This window comes from Nilaparvata lugens, chromosome 5 (genome assembly GCF_014356525.2).
Source record: "Nilaparvata lugens isolate BPH chromosome 5, ASM1435652v1, whole genome shotgun sequence".
NCBI classification, from domain to species: Eukaryota; Metazoa; Arthropoda; class Insecta; order Hemiptera; family Delphacidae; genus Nilaparvata; species Nilaparvata lugens.
Genome location: NC_052508.1, coordinates 1,932,580 through 1,953,737, shown reverse-complemented (window position 1 = coordinate 1,953,737; position 21,158 = coordinate 1,932,580). Strand labels below are relative to the sequence as shown.

The window sequence follows — 21,158 nt, the reverse complement described above, 5'->3', positions numbered from 1 at the left end:
TGTTTAATTGACCGAGCGAAGTGAGGTTTAAGATTCAAGTCGACGGTTTGGCATTTTTCTTAATGTTTAAATGTTTGAATGTTCCAATGTTTAAATGTTTATATGTTTATATGTTGCGCATTTACGGCGAAACGCGGTAATAGATTTTCATGAAATTTGACAGGTATGTTCCTTCTTTTTTGTTGCGTCGACATATATACAAGGTTTTTGGAAATTTTGCATTTCAAGGATAATATGAAAGGAAAAAGGAGCCTCCTTCATACGCCAATATTAGAGTAAAAATCAGACTATAGAATTATTCATCATGAATCAGCTGACAAGTGATTACACAGATGTGTGGAGAAGCCATTCTATTGCTGTATTTCCATGAGGTCTATAGTTTCAATCAGGTACTTGTTGATGAGAATACTGCGTGAGGTCTACTGTTCACAGAACTACTAGTTTTAAACTCTTAAGTAACAGAACCTGGTTACATAGCTTAGCTATTAGCCAGCCACGTGCCAAGTTCTGTTTTTTAATAGTGATTGACAACATTTTCTTCTAGATTTAATTATGGAGACATACCACAACGTCAGTCACGGCAAACCCCTAATGTAGCTCAATTTATTTATTTATTTATTTACTAGGTTAGCACAAACAATACAATGATCGGAAAAGAAAAACAGGCTATTGCCCAAATCTTCCCCAAATTCCTAATTTAGTTTCAAATTGTCCAAATATTAACATAGGCTATGTCCAATTCTACACCAAATCACAATCTGAAAATATAGATTAGAATAAAACAAACAATTTTAAATTTGGATGGATTAAATTGGATTAAGTTTGAGTTTAGTGCTTTCTCTCTTCACCAATTTTAAAGACTTTGAAATAAACTACTTCGCTCACTTGGAACGCAATCGAAAATCCGGGGTATTCATTCATATTTAAGGCTGTGCAAAGGCTAAGAATAAACTTTCTACTGGTGATATTTTTTTTAGTTTTTCGATTTGTTTATCATCAAGCTATCAAAATGAAAAAGTTTTCTCAGGAAAACATTTTTTTTTCGATCATTACTTTTTGAGATATGAGCGCCTAAAGTTCAAATTTTTGGGACAGAACAATTCAAATTCGGTAGAAGATAATTCCATGAGATTCAGAGGATAAATTCTTCATGGTATTGTTGATTTAAGAAAATGCTTAAAAAATATCAATTTTTGACAATGTTATTCAATTTACTAAAAATGACCAAAAATAACCCAAAAAAGTTATTCTTGGTCATTTTTGGTAAATTGAACAACTTTATCAAAAATTGATATTTTCAGGTAATTTTTGTTTCATTCAATCATTAATACCATGAAGAATTTATTCACTAATTCTCATGGATTTATCTCTTACCGAATTTTAAATGTTCTGTCCCAAAAATTTAAACTTTAGGCGCTCATATCTCAGAAAGTAATGATCGGAAAAAGAATGTTTTCCTGAGAAACTTTTTCATTTTGATAGCTTGATGGTATACAAACCGAAAAACTAAGAAAAATATCACCAGTAGGAAGTTTATTTTTAGCCTTTGCACAGCCTTAAGAGCTAGCCATCAACGTTTGTCTTGAATTTACTCCAATTGTATGAATACCTAAGGTAATTCTTTCATTCTTAGAATCTGATGATTATAATTTAATGTTTCATTAATACAATTTCCTGATAATGATATTCTTTGATTCTCATAAAATACAATAAAAGTTGAAAAAATTTTTAGCAGAAAAAATGTATAATACTCATAATTTATCACACCTATGACCCAGATTTTTTATATTTTTCAATGTTTACCAATTCCAAAATGGAGAAAATACTGTAGTAGAAATAATTTATTCTATTGCAATGGCGATATGGAGTGCAGAGTAGATTTGCGAAAAATCTTTCAATTATCTATTATTATATTGAACATGTATGGGCATTATGATAATAATCATCATAGATCTTGGATAATGATCTATCCAAGAGTTGCCTGTACCAATTATTTTCTTCTTGGGGTAATAAATAATATAAAATTAGAGTATTATCAATTATTCAAGTATAAATGTACACAAGAAACGCATATCAATAACTTTATACTGGCAAAGTTTAATTAAATAAATATCATTCAAATTGAAGGATCTGAATTATTTTGAATGAAAGTTTATATTTAAATCCTTGAAAAAACGTCCATATTCTCAATGTTCACTTCTATCAAAATGAAAAGAATATGGTAGTATAAATTTCAATTATTCAATATTGTAATGGCGATATGGAAGCACAGTAGATTTGCAAAAACTCTTTTGATTATTAATTTTTATTTATTTATTTATTATTTTACGAAGGCGACTTTCTAGAAGTATTTTAAGCCTAGGTGATGATGATTGTGATAAATGATAATACAATGAAATAATAATAATCTTATAGTGAACATGACATAGTTCAACATTATGAAAATAATATTAATCAACACAACATCTATCCAAGAGTTGCCTGTTGGTACCCACAGAATACATTATTGTAGTTTTCTCTGCTGTATCTCATTGTTTCCTTCTTGCAGTAATAAATAATATATAATCATCCTAATATTGATTATTCAAGTATAACTGTACTCAAGAAATATGTATATCAATATACAATAGTGACAAAGGAATTGTTTCAACATTATGTTAGTATTCAAATTAAGAGATCAGAACTATTCTGCATGAAAGCTCATATTTCACGCCTTGAAGTATTAATTCCCCAATCTTCTCAATAAATTCTTATCGAAATCCTGAACACGATATGTAATGCCTATATCGATTTAAACCATGGAAATTGAGTATCTATTTTTCATAACCGTGATACATCAAGGGTTAATTATCTATTGATTGAGTTTAGATTGAAGCCCGCATTCAATTAAGAGTAACTCAATAAAGATTAGTGCTGTCATCAGCACAGTAATTTATCACTATTAAAACTGGGAGGAGACTCTATTGTTTATCGGAATAAAGGTTTTAAATTAGCGAGATTTTCTCTCTCTCTCCCTCTCTATCTGGTGTAAGGAAAGAGCAGATGATTTATTAGGGCTGCTTTTTGTTTATCACATGATGCTGAATCATGATTCATGCAACCTTCTCTTGTTTCATCAAACAGAAATATTTCATCAAAGTTGAGCTGTGATTTAGTGTATAATTCAATAATTAATATCGGGGACCGAGCTTCGCTCTGAAGTACAAAAGCATAACAAATTTATTACGAAAGAAGAAATTATAATAACATTCATACAGAAATGTTCTATCTAATCACAGTAAATTGAGATTAATTCCTAGAGGAATGCAAAAATTTTCCTCACAAAGGCCCAGTTGCACAAAAGACGGTTAAATTTTAATCCTGATTAACTTCACGTGAACAAAATCAGAGAAGACCATTTCAAAAAGATGGATCTACTGGAATTAATCATGATTGAAAATAACCCGGCTTTTTTGCAACCGGAACTAAGTAAATGATTGAATGATTACAAAAGTTCAAAAGCTGAGTATTAATTTCAACACAGTCCCACACACATGAACTCACTCACTCACTTCCATCACCAACAGACGACGAAATAATTATCATTAGCTGTTTTCCCAAGGATGAATAATAATTATCCTTTTGATGTCCTTCAGCGAGTTTTCCCAGGGATGAGACCTAGTGCAATCGAATCTTTATATTATAAACCTACTTTGTTCTGAATTTCGTGAGAATCCTTAGAGCCGTTTTCGGGATCCGGTGAAATACAAACATATAAACATCCAAACATCTAAACATCCAAACATCTAAACATCCAAACATCTAAACATCCAAACATCTAAACATATAAACAGAAGTTGATCGTTTTAATAGTATAGGATTTCACATTGAAAATACAGTACCGAAAACCCTTGCTAATCCATATGCTCCAGCTTCTTAATTTCTTCTTCATCTTCTTCTTCTTCTTCTTCTTCTCTTCTTCTTCTTCTTCTTCTTCTTCTTCTTTTTCTTTTTCTTCTTCTTATTTTTCTCTCTCAATATTAATTTCAAGCAAGAAGTAATTTTAATTTCCTTATTTTTCTCATCTTGCTTATAAGGTTTTTAGCCGTGTTGATATGTTTTTTGCTTCTACTAATAATATATACTACTTATTCTAATAATAATATATAAAAATAATACCTACTCTAGACAATCATACATTTTTTGTGTTTCGGCTATGCCTGTGTTCGGCTATGGGCACACCGGGAATCGAAATTAAGTAGGCTGCAGAATGCGTTTTCTCTAATGCTCCAATACAATTAAATCTATTCTACCTCCATAAACAAAGCCGTAGTGCATTCGTGTGACGTCAGCACAAGTAGGGCTCCTACACCAATAAAAATTCGTTGATTCAGTTGATCTATATCAGCTAGTGGTTTTATTGGTGTAGGAACCCTACCTGTTCTGACGTCACACGAATGCACTTTATGGCTTTGTTAACGGTGGTAGTGCTATGGGACGGATTATCGAGGTTCTACTTTAACACTACTGACAATGAAATTGGCCCGCTTTGTTTAGTACATTATGCAAAAAGCTGCCTTGAATCGAACCGCCACAACTAAACCACCTACAAATAGTAGAGTAACAATGGAATAAAACACAATAGAAAGGTCAAAATCCAACAAACCAACAAACGTTCGATTCTATGCTTTACAATAATTTACAATAGAATGCGTTACTCAGTATCGCATTTTATTTGGGAATTGATAGAGAAATGTATGGTTGATATACTGATAATTACTTCTGGGACCACATTTTGTTTAAAAAATAGCATTATTTTTATAAATCTTAATCTAGTGCTTGAATTAATCATTTTTTTAATTATTCTCCAATTGTCTCTGGTATTAAACAATTCCTTACGATGAATCAAAAAGACAAAAATTGAGTGTGGAAGATTTTTATAGAAATTATTGTAGTTTTACCAACTGCTGGGATATTATTACTTTATAATAATTATTTCAAATATCCAATGAAGCTTTATAAATAGAACTAAGGATTCCTGCTACTGCAAATATTGACCGAAGAACTAAATAGCAGAAGGAAATTTAAATAATGAAACTGTCCAAAAATTGCCCCCAGACAGGGAATCAAAATTAAGTGGGCTGTAGAATGCGTTTTCTCTATAATGTTCCAATACAATGAAATCTATTCTAGAAGTCAATAAGCGGATATATCGGCTACAAAAATAGTTCTATATTGAAATGTATGGTGCAATAACAAACAAGAATAATATATTGATACAAATCTGCAATTCATCCACCTCTGTTACAAGACAATGTTATCCATCACATAATAATTCAAAATAAATCAGTACCCTCTAAGACTCATTCAATCTTTTCAAATATTAAATACTAGAAGTGTTCCATCACTTCTCCCCATTGATATTTTGCTGTTTTTCTCTTAATACAAACATAACCGCCTGCACATATAAAACAAACCCCCAAATAAATAAATATTGGTCCAGTAGTATTATCTTTTGCAGATATCCTGTTAATATTCAAGGACAACGGGTAATGGATCAGTAATATTTGAGTAAATTGCTTCACTTACAGCAGGGGTGCCCACAAGGGGGGGCATGGCGCAATTTGCGCCATCAACATTTTTGGGGGGGCATGATTTTTTTTTTATATTTTATGTCAACATTTTGAATCATGGCTAAAAATCAAGGTATTGAATAGAGATATCCCAATGTAGTTAATTTTAATACTTTTTCCCACCATTAGAATGTTTTATTTTGCAAAGTGTAACTCAATATAAAGCATAAAAAATACAATTGATAATATTTTGTATGCGGTAATTTTAGTAATTTTAAGCCTATGAGTTTGAAGGTAAATCTTTGACAAAAATAAATTATAACTTCATCATCCACTATTATTCTGATTTCCTTTGCTTAATTTTAATTTTTAATGGTCCTGTGTTTGAGTTTCCTTGCTGTTGCAACCTTATTTTCTTAAAAGCACAATGATAAGTTAAATTGTAATGAACATTTTTATCTAAGAATTATTCTAATTTCGAAGGCGTTTCATGATGATATTAATGTCTCTGAAATGGGAATGCAATTATAAACAACATCGCAAACTCTAGTGAATTTGACAGAAGAAAAAACCTTCTCTTGTCAAAAATTTGTGAAAAATATCAAATGAAGCCAATTTAAATCTTTCAAATTTACACCCTATTTACCACACATTAATCAAGTAATTATTCATCACTTTTTCTGTTTTGTATAATAGTCCAGTCAAATGGTCGTTTTTCAGGAAACAGCCCGAAAGAATTTTTCGCGACGGTTCTATATGTATTTTGGGGCGCTGAATTCTAATCAGTGGGTGGGGGGCACACATAAGGATACGTCCAGGATCAAAACTTTAAACACTTATAACTTTTGACTGTATGATCACATCTCCTCGTACTACAGCTCGTTCATATCAGCTTGTCAAGGTGGTTGAAAATCATGTATCATCTCACTAAAATTTGTTGATAAAATAGGAAATTCCTCCTTTAGTGTATTTTAGCCCATATTTCAATGCATAGAAAAATGACCGATTTCTATATTCAAAACGGTGTGTCTCGGTAACTCAAAATGATACTTGGTCTTGATTTGAAGAAAAGAATCTCCTCTTTTATGTGAGGTGAATGATTTTTGTAAAAATATAATCGTGAAGTAAGATACGTTTGTTTTAAAAAAAAATCAAGAAATTTGAGATATTTTTCTCATTTTCACAGTCTCGACAGTTTTTCGATAAACAGAAATGCAAGATCAATTTAAGGCAACTCAGCTTATAGAGCATGAAAATTTTCTCTCATTTAAGAACAATCGCAAGTTCCTATCATGTATTGTACTCATTTTAGAGACTCATTAATAACAGTAACATTTCAAGAAAAATGAGAAAATAAAGATCATCATTCAATTGGCTGCTGTAACTTTTGAACGGTATTGAAAACAGAAGTATAATTCATGGGAGTGAAAAGAGGAGAAAATTCATCACAACCTATCATACGCAACGTTGCATATATTATGCGAGACTGTGAAAATGTGGGAAATATCACAAATTTCTCGCACATTCAAAGTTGTGTATCTTGTGGAACACTTCAGATAAAAAATCCAAAAAGTAGTCCTGCGCGACCACTCAATTCATTGGAAATTTTTTTATCTTTAATATTATATAGAGAATGCTCTTTCTCGAAAAATTCAAGGTTCTCGAGATTAAATGGAAAACTTAGAAAAAAGTTCAAAATTTTGGGGGTGAAGTCGCCCTCTGGCGTGTCAGCAAATTTCAGATTAGAATTCAGCGCCCCAAAATACATATAGAACCATCGAAAAAAATTCTTTCGGGCTGTTTCCTGAAAAACGAGCATTTGACTGGACTATAAGTTGTTATCCTATTATATTAAGCGAGCAATTTCTGTATATCTGTCTATATTTTTCTATTTTTATATCTGGTTATCTGGCTATCTGGTTATATGGTTATTTATGTTCAACGGATCTCGGAAACGGCTCTATCGATTCTCACGAAATTCGGAATATAGTAGGTTTATGATATCAAAAGTTGAATTTCCATTTAATCCTTCAAACCTGGATCTTTTCTAGCACTATACTAGGATATCGGGGATGATATTCTACATTCAATTCTGACGTTGAATTCATTCTTTTGACTTTCATAAATTGTGGTACTCTACTCTGGAGTACCTACAAAAGCATATAAAAATTAATAGGAAGGAAGTAATTATAATAAATATTCATTGATCATACAGAAAGGTTGTATCTAATCACAGAGGATTGAGATTAATTCGCAGAGGAATGCAAAAATTTCTCTCACAAAAGCATGTTAAATTTTAATCCTGATTAATTTCTCGTGAACCAAATCACAGGAGATCATCTCATAAAGATAGCTTATCTGATTGGTTCCACTGGAATTATTCAGGATTGGAAATAACACGGCTTTTTTTCAACCGGCACTAAGTACCTGATTGAATTAGGTACAAAAGTTCAACAGCTGAGTCATAATTTTGTCTCAGTCCCACACACATGCACTCGCTCACTCACTTCCATCATCAACAGATGACGAAATTATCAGCTGTTTTTCTAAGAATGAATAAATTCTTTTAATGTCCTTCAGCGAGTTTCCCCAGGGATGAGACCTAGTGCAATCGATTTTTTATATTATAAACCTACTTTGTTTTGAATTTAATGAGAATCGTTATAGCCGTTTTCGAGATCCGGAGAAATACAAACATATAAACATTTAAACATCAAAATATCTAAACAGAAATTGCTCGTTAAATATTATAGGATTTGGAATACCTAAACTTGCCGACATTATATATTGTATGAATAAAATTGTTCCAAATTTGTATGAATGTTTACCAAAATTGCTATGCAATATTCTTTTGTAATAAAAGAATATCAATATCAATAATATTATTATTCAACTTTTCATGAGTAACCTTAACATTCAAAAAGCAAAGCCTCCCTTACTTATCTTTTAATATCCTATTAAAATATTCGTCGTTTAGTTTTTCCTGATGTAATGTAGTACTTTTTAGTCCTCCCGAACAAGAACGGGTGCACTGCTAGTCTCAAAAATAATATCAAAAAGATACTTTATTTTTATTTTAAAAAAGATAAGAAACAATGGTATATATTTTTACAATATTATGAAAACAGAAAGGATTCCTCACAAAACCAAAGGTAAATAATGTCCTTTGGAAGATTAGAATGTAAGATTTGAATTTTATTGTCATACACTGACTAATGTTAAAAACTAAAGTGTTGGGAATTGGGGTACTTTTGAGGGGGGCATTACACTTGGATTTGGGGGGGGGCATGCGCCATTGCCCTTGGGGGGGGCTGGGCACCCCTGACTTACAGTATTAATGCTGCATAAACATTTCAGTATTTATTTATAGTTATTGATTTTTAAAATACAAATGAATGCACAAATTTTGAGCCTAGTACGATTTACCTTGAATTAATATAGAAAACTATATTGGGAGACCAACGACCATCACTTCGATTAATAATGTAATAATGGTCATATGAAATTTTCATATGACAATTATTAAATTTTCACTAGTTACATATCATGAATATTCTGTGTTCTATCAATCCGAATCTTACCTCTTGATTAATATTAGATATACTCTATAACATCACCGTATTCACTCTATAGAATTTTAATTGTTCAATATTTTTCTTCTGTTACAGAAAATAAAGCAACCATGAATATAAAACAGTAAACCTGAATAATCTGGAAGGATTTTAACATAGAGGATCAAAGTAACTCATCATTATCAGATTGGAAACAGGTACTTGAAAATATATTCAAACTACTCATTGAAGTATTTTAAAATATTGAGAAATCAGTCTTTTTTATTCTCTTGATATTTCTCAGTCAATTTCTTAAAATGAATTTCAGTATTTTTTCTAAACTTTGGTATTTCTTAGTATTAAGTATTTTACTCTTAATTGTAAATTCTTGATTGTTATCAATTTTCCATTTCAATCCACATTTTTACAAAGAAACTAAGAATCTACCAATTTTTTTCAAACTATTCAGTAGGGCTACCGGTACACCACTACATTATTCAATTTAAGTTTACTCCATAGGTGTGATAAATAAAATATATGTGTGGTAATGATGATGATGATGAATAATTTAAAATTGGAAGAATTGTACCTTGGATTTTAAATATATTTCTCAAACTATCATTGTCTTTGAATGATTTATATGCAGTGCGAATGACTGACACTCATATCAATCAGATTGACATTACAGTAGGCTACTATACGTGAATGTCGAATTTTACTGTTTCTCCGTTTTAGGCTCAAATCTATTATGTATGTGATGGTTTCTCAACCTTCGGATTCCTGGAAAATAAAAACGTTTCAGATTAATCCGTTTTTAAATTTGAAAATAATAAATTCAAAACTTCAATCTGAGCTAAATTTTATGTGGATTGCTGAATTTTGTTACTGATCCAATAAAATAAATTACATAAAATGCATAGAACCTCACTCATACAATCATGGTATCAAATTTTGTAATTTTTATTTCACAAGAAGGCAAGTATCATTTCTCATTTTATTGCAGCTTGCATAATCTATTGCAAGCATGATTTGAGTAAGATGATAGATAGAGGTATGAAACTTAATGAGAAATATACTTTTTTACAAATCCAATTATTCACCCTTATTACAGTATCATATTCACCTCATTCATAAAACTGCTATTCATTCTACCAGGCAAATTTTGTCGAAAACTTATTGATAAAATATTGGAAATAAAATGGTGCTTACAGGAATTCAATCTAGCAAAATCTAAATTCAACTATTAAATAAAATTAATCCAACTATTTTCTTCTGCATGTTGGCTCACACATGCTCTCAGTTGAAATTTTGATTGCTTTTACTCCAATTTAGATTATACTTTCAACCCTCGAGGATTTCAAGCAAAACTATAATAAGGGTACGGTAATGATTCTTCTCAATAAAATGTTTATTGCAATTTTAAGTACCGTACGGTAGTTACTCAATAATGTTGAATTAAATTATATTTCATTATAATTAGACTACTAGTATTTAATATCAGAAGGGATTTCAAGTTGTAGGCTATATAGGCTATATATAAACTATAAAATAAGAAGTATTATTCTTTTATTTTCCTTAGAAGGTACGGTATTCCTTGAGATATAAAAGGATATTAAGTCGTATATAAAGAGATATTTCTCCTATACCATATTTCTGGAATACTATTATATTCCAGAATATTGGTTTCGATTCTTTTAAAGAAACTTCATATTCAAAAAGTAAGCAATTGTAAATTATTGAATGTATAAGAATCCTTGAAATAATAATGATTAATAGGAAGTAGTATAGTACACAAAACTCCAAACATTCAATGCAAAATAGTCCAACAGTAGATTTTGAATTTGAATGGGTTTCGCTCCAAAGATAGTTCAGACGACAACCGCTAGAGAGCAGATGCTGTACCATTCCGAAATCAGGTGTCAATGGGCTGCCTTGCATGAGTGTGCGTGTGTAAGCTTCGGTACGGTACGGTTATCCATTTTGTTTACATTTTAGTGTTCTGTGTTTTTAATTCCCTTTAATTCGATATTGACTTTTTAAATCATCTTGCTAATTAGTTGTAATCATGTAAAGTTCTTCATCAATTATTATCTTCTTTTACGGGTGAGTATTGTGTCATTGAACTTAACAGGCATTCATCAAAAAGGGCTTGGTTGAAAAATTAGGTTCACTTGATCTTTTAAGACTTTTGAATCTATCAAATTTATTGATCGAAGGTCGCAATTAGTATAAAAATTTGTATTATTCTAGTGACATTTAATCGATAGTGCTGGCTCAATAATTAAGAATTGGTTGTTTGAAATAAAACTTGTTCGATTATGTATTTATTTAGGTTGTCATTGAATAATGCGGAGGAGTGAATTTGTGTTATTAGAAGTTTGATGACTTTTCATTGATCAATGTTTCATTATAATTTTTTTAAGTTTCCGATGTAACTTGTGTAGATGCCTAGTCACAATAAGCACTTGCTCTGTTTTGGTCTGTAATGAAAAATGTCCCCTGCTGTGATGTGAAGTAAATAGTTAGGTTAGGGTACGATGCATTTTAGGTTATATTGATGTTTTGCCCAGAACCATTGCAACTTTAAATCTTAGTTGGATTTTTCGAACCAAATTATTAATAAAAGCTCACGACTACTGTATTTTTCACTTCTATTTCCACTAAATTCCTTAATAAATTTCAAAATTGAACTAGTAAGCTTATTGTTTTGTCAGATGGATGATTAAATTCTTATAATGAGAACTTTTACTAATTCAATTCAATAACAAGTAGACTAGAATGCTAATCGGTACTTTACAGTACATTAAAATGATAAATGAATATGCTTTGTTGAATCTTAAATGAATTATAATCTGATTGAAGTTATTTGGTGTTTATAATTACATAGCCTGCTGCTATGTTGTAATTGAATGTAGACTTTGACTTTGTAAACTTAAAGTAAGCAAGTGTCTACCAAACGCTACTAAGCTTTGTTCTCTCAAGATATTTTTGATAGGATTAACAGCCTATTAAGATGGGTTAGGATTAAGAACTAAGAGTTTTAACATTAGCCTAGCAATAAAATTGGTAAACTACTCATGCAGCATACTGCATTTCTTGAAAAGTACCTCTGAAATAATTTTAATTCATTGATAAGAATAAACTATTAGTGAACTTTTATGAACACTTTTGTAAGAATAAATACATACAAAGTTGATTCATCTAAGATAGGATTTGATGAAAAATCTTAAAGTGTATACAAGGTTACGAATAATATTCGTATCAATAAATTAACCAAGGTTCACATATCAACAATGCCCCCAATAATTAATCCACGTACATTTGCTCCCATGAACTTACTAAGCTCATAATATCTTTGCGTAAATACATTCCGCCGTCATTTATGAAAAAAGGTTAGCATATCAGTTTAAATTAGCCTAGTCCTAGATGAAGTGTTATACTCATTGACAAGAACAATAGGCTACAGAGATGAAAATACCAAAGTGAAATCATAGATAAGCAAAGTTTTTAGAACATGAAACCTAATCAATTAGAGGGTAATCTGTTCCATTAACTACTGTAGTACCGTAAGCTACATTTTTCAATTAGTTTCATTCATAAAAAACGTCGAAGATTATCATAAATGAGAAAGGCCTACTTCGTCCAAGTTAATTTGAATAAAACTATTCTCACATTAGGCCTAATTGTTGTTTTGTACGATTGCATTGACACTGTGTTCTACAATCCAATTGCATTTGATATTTCAGTATGATAATATTTGGGAGTAAAGAAAAATACCCCAGTTTAGAATGTATTGAAAATATTGTCGAAAATTTAAAAAACTTTGTAGGGGATACTATTGTTAACTATCTTTGTTATGTAATACGAATACAGTGTTTCTTAAAAAGGTGGAATATTCATTTGCGTATAATTAATTTACGGGTTTTTATTCAGATAAAATTAGTGAAAGATCTAAATTTGAATCCAAACAATAAGAAATTATTTAAATAGTCCAATTCGCCGGTCTTGTAAATTTGAATGGACTGAAAAACTAGATCAGTTAAAAGCTTTAATAATGCTGTTATGTAGAGGCGAAATTATGCATAGATGACAAAAATTTCAGTACAAACTATCAATATTCTTTGTTGTGTTGACCTACTTCAGAATCCTATGACATGCAAACGTTTCTGCTGGTAATTTTCTGTGACCTATTTAACTCTAAATTGTTCCAAGATCACGATTTTCAATTGTAAGGTATTCTTCGTTGAAATTAAAAATTATTATAAATTATACTGTATTCGTGTGGCTAGCACTAGAGGGAAAAATATTATCTTCATCGAGGGAAATATCTTTCATAGAGGGAAAAATATTATCTTTCATAAACATAGATAGGTTACTAATTTAGTGAGTAGTCAGTGAGTAAATATTTCATGTTTTCCACAATATTTATAATATTAGAATATTAGTCTGCAGGTCATCATTTAGTGTGTAATTTATGGTACAAATTCCTCTTTTCTTATTGTATGATGTAATCCGCCAGCTAATGCTTTGTTATTTATAATATTTTATTCAAAAACGAAATAAAACGGGCGCAAAAACATAAGTATGCACTTTAATTTTGAAATATTTCAATTCTAACTTACAATGCCTAAATATTGCAATGCCTATTGATACTTTCAAGTCATTTATCCAAGCTCCAAAGACCTTGAAATGATTAATTGAATTGATGACATCTTTTGATCTTAAATGTAAGATGGAATGTCATATCAATTTAATTTTTACAAGGAATCACTGACCGGGAGAGAAAATCCAAGTATAGGCTACTCCTTCTACTATTCATTCAAATTCAAATTCATTTATTTGCCAAAAAATAATACAGATTGATAGAATAAATAATCTCACTTACAAAATGGCACTACAGGCAAAGAAAACTTATGCGCCGGCAGTGAGTTCGAACAACTAGGTACAGCAAACATGTCAATAGAAAGAAAAAGAGCATATTCAAACCACTAGAATAAATAAAATTATGGAAACCAGGTCACATCTCAATACTTACAAACGATAAGACAAAGTAACAAAATCACAAGCAAATGACAAACTCAAAAAGACCAATTCAAGGAAGCCATGACAAATATTTTTTTTTAATTTATAACACAAGAATGAAACACTACATAATGGATATAGATAATTTAAAATAAACATTTATCCTAATTCAATCCAGTATAAGATTCATTATGGATTTTGTAATTCTATTAATAATGAATTCAGTCGGGACTTTATTTATAAACAAGTAACACTGAAATTCAAATTGACGTCTACATACACTTAAGCTGGTAAAGTCAATATCAAATTGTAATGGATTGGAGGGACGCAAATTATATAGATTATTCCTTAAGTTGAATGTATCACTATTCTTATTAATGAATAATATGATTCTTTTAACATATGTTTGCCTCACTGTAAGCACCTGGAATTCTTGAAGTCTACTAGGGTACAATCTTGGCCTGCATAATGCAGCTCTGATAAGGTGTTTCTGTAATGTGAATAATTTGTTCATATGGATATCATAAGCAGCCCCCCATATCTCAATTCCATATTGGAAAAGTGATTGCGCATAAGCATAATAAATCTTTTGCATTATTACCATATCAGCTATTTGATTTAGTTTATAAAACTTATAAATTAAATATTTAAGCCGTCTGCACATATATTCAATATGATGAGTATCCCATTTTAAATGATCATTCATCATTATACCCAAATATTTCAAGGATTTCACCTTTTCAATACAGGGGCAATCTCAATTCACATGATTTAACAAAGCGTGAGAATGCATTTGTAAAGACAAGGTTTGTACTGGTTGACCTATTTCAGTAGGAGAAAAAGTCATAAATTTAGTCTTCTTCAGGTTCATGGTGAGTACATGTCTATCAAACCATGATTTTACAATTCTCAAGCCCTCATTTGCATTGTTATATACATCCCCCCATGACACACCAGAAAAAACAAGAGCCGTGTCATCAGCAAATGAAATTACTCTGCAGTTAGGTATTTCCAGATTCAAAAGGTCATTAACATAAATCAAAAGAGCAATGGTAAAAGGACTGTGCCTTGAGGAGCCATTCTTTCCCAAATTTAGATTAAATTTTAAAATTCCGAAATAGGGTTATGATACTACTTTTTCTGAAAATCAGTCCATTTTCACTCAAAAACAACAAATACTAAGAATTTTTAATTTTGATGTTTAAAAAACTGAAAAAAAGCAAAAATATTACGATCGAATCATCACTATCTATAGAAATTAAAAAAACTGCATATTTCGACAAAAGCCTGTGGCAATTCTAGATAATAATAAATCAATATTATGCATTACTTATTAAAAAGTTATAAAAATAATTTATATTAATTAGAAACTTATTATTTGTGATAGGATTAGTAATTAAAATTGGATTTATCTTAAAAACATCTAGCTCATTGATCTATATTAGTATAGGTCTCAATTGAACAAAAATTACTAAAAGTCCAGTCACTATATACATTGGTGCATGCAATTTATATTGTAGTTCTGATTTTTTAATATATATTATTATTTGGGTACATAAGAGAAGTCCAGCACCAATTTCTTCATGCAAAATTTCCTTGTGCTAGATACAGGGTGGCCCAAAAACCTCGTATTTTCGGCTCATTTTCCAGTTTTCAGCTATTTCTGCCAAATCTCGTAATCGAACAGAAAAATTTACTCTAGCCTTTTTTTAGATTATAAAAGTGTGAATGAAATGAGATTATTCGGAACTCTCTATCTCCAATGAGTACTGAGTTATGATTTTTCAAAAATAAATGAAATTTGAAGAAAAAAAACAATTTTGATGAATTTTAGTTTTTGATCAACTAGTATCTTCCGATTGTTACCATTTAAATGTATAATTCAAAATCCCTCTGGGCGTATTTTTGTGCTCTACAATCTGAGATCAGGTAGAGCGCTCTATCTCATACAGATTTCCAGGTACACCTGACAACAATGCTCCTTGTATTGTGAAAAAACACCTAATTTTCAGCTTTAACCATCATCACCAACTGCATTGTCCTCACATTGATATTTCGCACAATGATATAAGTTTTCATTAGATTATGTTGAGAATCACCCGTTAGATGCACTTCATTTCAGTATTTCCTAGTGGAGAGGCGTGCTTAATGACGCCTCAAGGATCAAAATTTCAAACATAACTTTTGACACAATGTTCAGATTTCATCGTACCACACTTCATTCTTCTCGGCTCGTCAAGGCGGTCCAAAATCATGCATCATAAGCCAAATTCGGTCGGAAAATGGGAAATTTATTGTTGAGTGTACGTAAGCCCATATTCCAATGCACAAAAAATGGCCAATTTCTATATTCAAAGCTGCATGTCTTGTGAAATACTTCTGATAAAATTTCCAAATCTAGTGAGGATGTGAAAATTGTCCCCCTCTACCCACTCCAATAAATAATACTCTCGATTCCAATACAATTCGAGAGTTACAGAAGATTTTAAAAATGGCGATTCCAGTTATTACATTTTTTCGTGATTTTACTGTTGATCAAGAGTTTCTAAAACGAGTCTGATACATCATAGAAACTCACCACTGATTCCAAATTGCAGATAAATTCATCCTCTACGAGCTCAGTTGCCTATGATCCATCTTGAATCACTCTTCCCTATCATAGAACTGCCAAAACCATTAATATGAGAAAAATATCTACAATTTCACGGATTTTTTTCAACAATCAAATCTCACTTTACGAACATATTTTTTCATGAATCGTTTACAGATTCTATTGTAAGAGAAAATTCTATTGTACATTTCAATATCAAGTAATCAGTGTGAGGACAATGTAGTTGGTGATGATGGTTGAAGCTGAAAATTAGGTGTTTTTCACAATACAAAAAGCATTGTTATCAGTTGTGTCACCTGGTCATATGGGACATATATATGAATCATATATTTATCTCATATTGATCAGAGTTTTTCAATTAAAAGTTCAATGAACAGTGTTTTTGTGAACAATCTTTGTCATCGACAGAAAGATTGTTTATTTCATTTGTTGTCAATACCTGGAAATCTATATAAGATAGAGCGCCCTACCTGATTTCAGATTGCAGAGCACAAAAATACGCCCAGAGGGATTTTACATCCAAATGGTAACAATCGGAAAATATTGTTGATCAAAAACTAAAATCCATCAAAATTGATTTTTTCTTCAAATTTCACCCATTTTTGAAAAATCAGTACTCATTGGAGATAGAGAGTTCCGAATGATCTCATTCCATTCCATTCATAATCCAAAAAAAGGCAAGAGCAAATTTTTCTGTCCGATTACGAGATTTGGCAGAAATAGCTAAAAACTGGAAAATTAGCCGAAAATACGGGGCATTTGGGCCACTCTTTATCTAGCTCAACGAAATTTTGCATAAATAAATTGGTTCTGGACTTCTCTTATGTACCCAAATAATATATTAAAAAATCAGAACTACAATATAAATTGCAATCAAACCCCCTTTTTTATGCCTATATTGATTGGACTATAAAAACCATTGTTATTTTGAACTTTTTTAAAATTTTTGTTTCAAATGAAATTGAAGAATCGTACTCTTAGCAGTATCAAATCCGTAGTTCTTACTTTTCCTATCATCTCTCATTAATATTATACAAAACGCTTGAAAAATAGAGAGCTTTACAGATTTTGTCTATTTTTCATGCCTTTTATATGTAACTAGCCGTCAGGCTCGCTTCGCTCGCCATATCCGTCTAGTGCGCCTCTAAAGGGCCAACTGAACATACCTACCAAATTTGAAAGTTTTTGGTCCGGTAGATTTTTAGTTCTGCGAGTGAGTGAGTCAGTCAGTCAGTCAGTGAGTGCCATTTCGCTTTTATATATAGATATAGATAAGGATTATTTTTTCAAGGTTGCGTTTGTCTATTATAGACTTATTCTCCATATATTTTTCTTCGAAATTCAATTTTCTATAAGTTCTGTAAAAACATATTTTGTGTTTATTGAACATTCAACATAGTAAATCTGCTTCAAACCTTAAAGGAACTTGTTTTTCGGGACCAAGTTTCGCGTATTTCGTCACATAACTCAAAAATTACTGTAGCTACCGGTCTGGAAACGGTTTTATTCAAATTTTCAGTTCATTTTACGTTAAGTAAGCTAAATTGTACATTTCAATTAACAGCCAACAAATACCCGTAGGGCTTCGTTTCGGCAGGGGAACTGAAATCTTCCACTCTGTATAACTTAGTAACCAAGCATTTTCGGACCTATTTTAATTAGAACTTTTTTCTTCTTTTGATGTGAGGAATCACGCCCTGACTTATGTGCACCTTTTTTCAGAACATTCTGTATACGATAATCCAGTACTGTAATCATTGCTGTACTGAAATAGGAAAAACAAATTTCATTTTGTTGAAGTATTTTAATGTGTTAATTTTGATGTGTGCAGGTGAGGAAAGACGGCAAAGCACCGTGGCTGTTTGGTAGAGCTTGGCAATCGAATCCAACTCCAAACTGATCGACTTCTCATAAAAGGTGTGATATTCTTTCATTAATCAATTGGGGACTTCGATCTCTCATTAGGAGAATCATAATCTACAAATTTCACATTGCATCGGTAGCAATCTATCTAATTAATGCAAACCTAAATATTTTTTCTTCAGTGACAGAGACCTTCAGTTATTATTCATTCATTTATCAGTACAAAACATATCATTTAATAAATAAACTTATTTCATATGTGTTTTTCTTCTGATTGATTTAAATAATGATTGCACATTATTTTGATGTTATAATTTATTGTTTACTCAGGTTTATTAATCAATTAGCATTGTAGAGTGTAGACCAATGTACCTAGAATGTTTATCTCTTTTTTTGTATAGGGCTACTTGTGATAAAAATAGAAAGAAAAATAAAAATCTCAGTACCCTTTTTGAATTATTTAATCACAACTACTGTACTGAGATTTTTATTTTTCTTTCTTTTTTTACCTAGAATGTACCTATACATTCCAGGTACATTGGTGTAGAATATGAGGCACTACCTAGAATGTATTCTATGAGGCACTAAAGCTTGCTACACTAGTAGCTCTGTGAACAGTAGACCTCACGCAGTTTTCTTATCCACAAGTATCTGATGTCACCTGTTCTAGTTGATTCAGTTGAATCAAAATTCACAGTTAAATCATAATTTACTCTTTAAAACTGTTATTTGTTTTCTCCAAGATCAAAAACTCACTTATGTTAATAACTCAGTTCACGTTTGAATTTGTATGTATTCCATATGATGATTTATCCAGTTTCGTGATAATCTTTCCATCTAATAAGAATATTTTAAAATGATTTTTTTCAATCAAGAATATTATAATTTCTTCGGCAATATTCAGTTCATTCAATCAATTTTTATTCTATTTTCAATCACCCATTAAATTTGTTTTTCAAATGTGAGAATATTGATACTGATAGGCACGCATCATAAAAAATATTGAAACCCTACCTTATAGAAATGGACACGGCCAGACATCTGTGTAATGCATGTAATGAATAATCCACTTGTCAGCTGATTGGTTATGAATAATTCTATTGTCTGATTGATCCTATCTTCAAAGTAGATGTTATATATAGTGATATCAGAGTATGGAGAAATTCCTTTTCCTTTCATATTATATTTAAAATGCAAAATTTCGAAAAACCTTGTGTATACATCGACGCGCAGTTGAAAAAGGAATATTCCTGCCGAATCTCATCGAATTCTATCAACGCGTTTGGCCGTAATAGCGGACAAAACATACAGACAGACAAAAGCAAATCGAGTTGAAACATAGACTTCACTTCGTTCGGTCAATTATTTAACGATAATCCAAATCAATTGTTTTAAAATAAATCAAGACAAATTGGTATCAATCAAGTATTTTAATAAAATGTAATATCATATTTCTTTCCATCTAATATAATTAATTTGCCTGAATTTTATTTTTAGTGCAAACAATTTGAATAGTTATTCTCTAATATTAGAAAGAGACATGTTACTCTGCTTTATGGCTATTGAATTTTCTTACACCAGTCTGTAATTTTTAAATTTAAGTGTTATACAATTGCATATATTCATTTGTTTATGGTACATACTAATAATTTAATAACTTATAGGCGTCTGTTGAACTATTGCATAAAATGAATCCAATTATTTTCTTCTGCGTGTGGGTTGGTAATTATGGGTAAAATTCCCTGAAATCCATCAAATGTTTTTCTGTGTAATTTTATTATTAATAAAAACCTTAATTTATTTAAAATTGAATAATAATAATTGAATTATAATGATTAGTAATTCAATTGACAATTTATGTGACTGCTTGAAGGGGGTTTATGTTATGTAAGCATTGAAATGACTATAATGAAGGCACATAATGGCAAGGCAACGCTGTTCTCCACTGCCATTATAGCATCACTCATAGTGAGTATTACCAACTTAATTTTGATTTTGCTGCACTGGTGCTCCATATAACCTACTAACTATTTTGCGTTGTCATGCTGCAAATGAGTATATAATAATAATACATAATTTTGAATCCAACTTCATTTTTTTATGGGAAGGTCAAGGTGGTCATAATTATTATACATGATTTCGATACAGAAATTTAGGAGAAAATGGAGGGCTCGAACCGCTTATCGATATCTCAAACCGTTTCAAAGCAATTTACATTCGAAGATACCAATAAATCATACAAAAAATATACATGATTTGATGGTCATATTATACATGATGGTCATATTATACATGATTTCGATACAGAAATTCAGGAGAAAATGGAGGACTCGAACCGCTTATCGATATCTCAAACCGTTTCAAAGCTATTTACATTCAAAGATACCAATAAATCATACAAAAATGAAATAAATAAGTGCTTTAAAAATCTGAAGATCAAACTTTTTGTTGAAAGTGTTAAATACATGAGTTTGTGAGTAGATGCTACTTTAAGTCTTTATAAAAACTGAAATGTCAACACTAAAAGTAAAGTTTGGTAGTTCAGGTTTTCATTGTAAG

At 30.8% G+C, this 21,158-nt stretch overlaps 1 protein-coding gene across 9 annotated transcripts in view; it reads left to right on the top strand.

Annotated features, from left to right (window-relative positions):
- Window positions 1-21,158, top strand: part of LOC111051765 (tyrosine-protein phosphatase Lar-like) — a 560,641-nt gene that overhangs the window by 217,209 nt on the left and 322,274 nt on the right. For 5 of the 9 annotated variants that reach the window (XM_039429681.1, XM_039429673.1, XM_039429682.1 and 2 more), the window contains exons 1-2: window positions 11,030-11,206; window positions 18,568-18,653. The gene's annotated coding sequence lies outside the window, so the exon portion shown is untranslated. Of the gene's footprint in view, window positions 1-9,220; window positions 9,322-11,029; window positions 11,207-18,567; window positions 18,654-21,158 lie in introns of those variants that run through there. The other 4 variants (XM_039429683.1, XM_039429675.1, XM_039429678.1 and 1 more) reach the window with 2 other exon arrangements.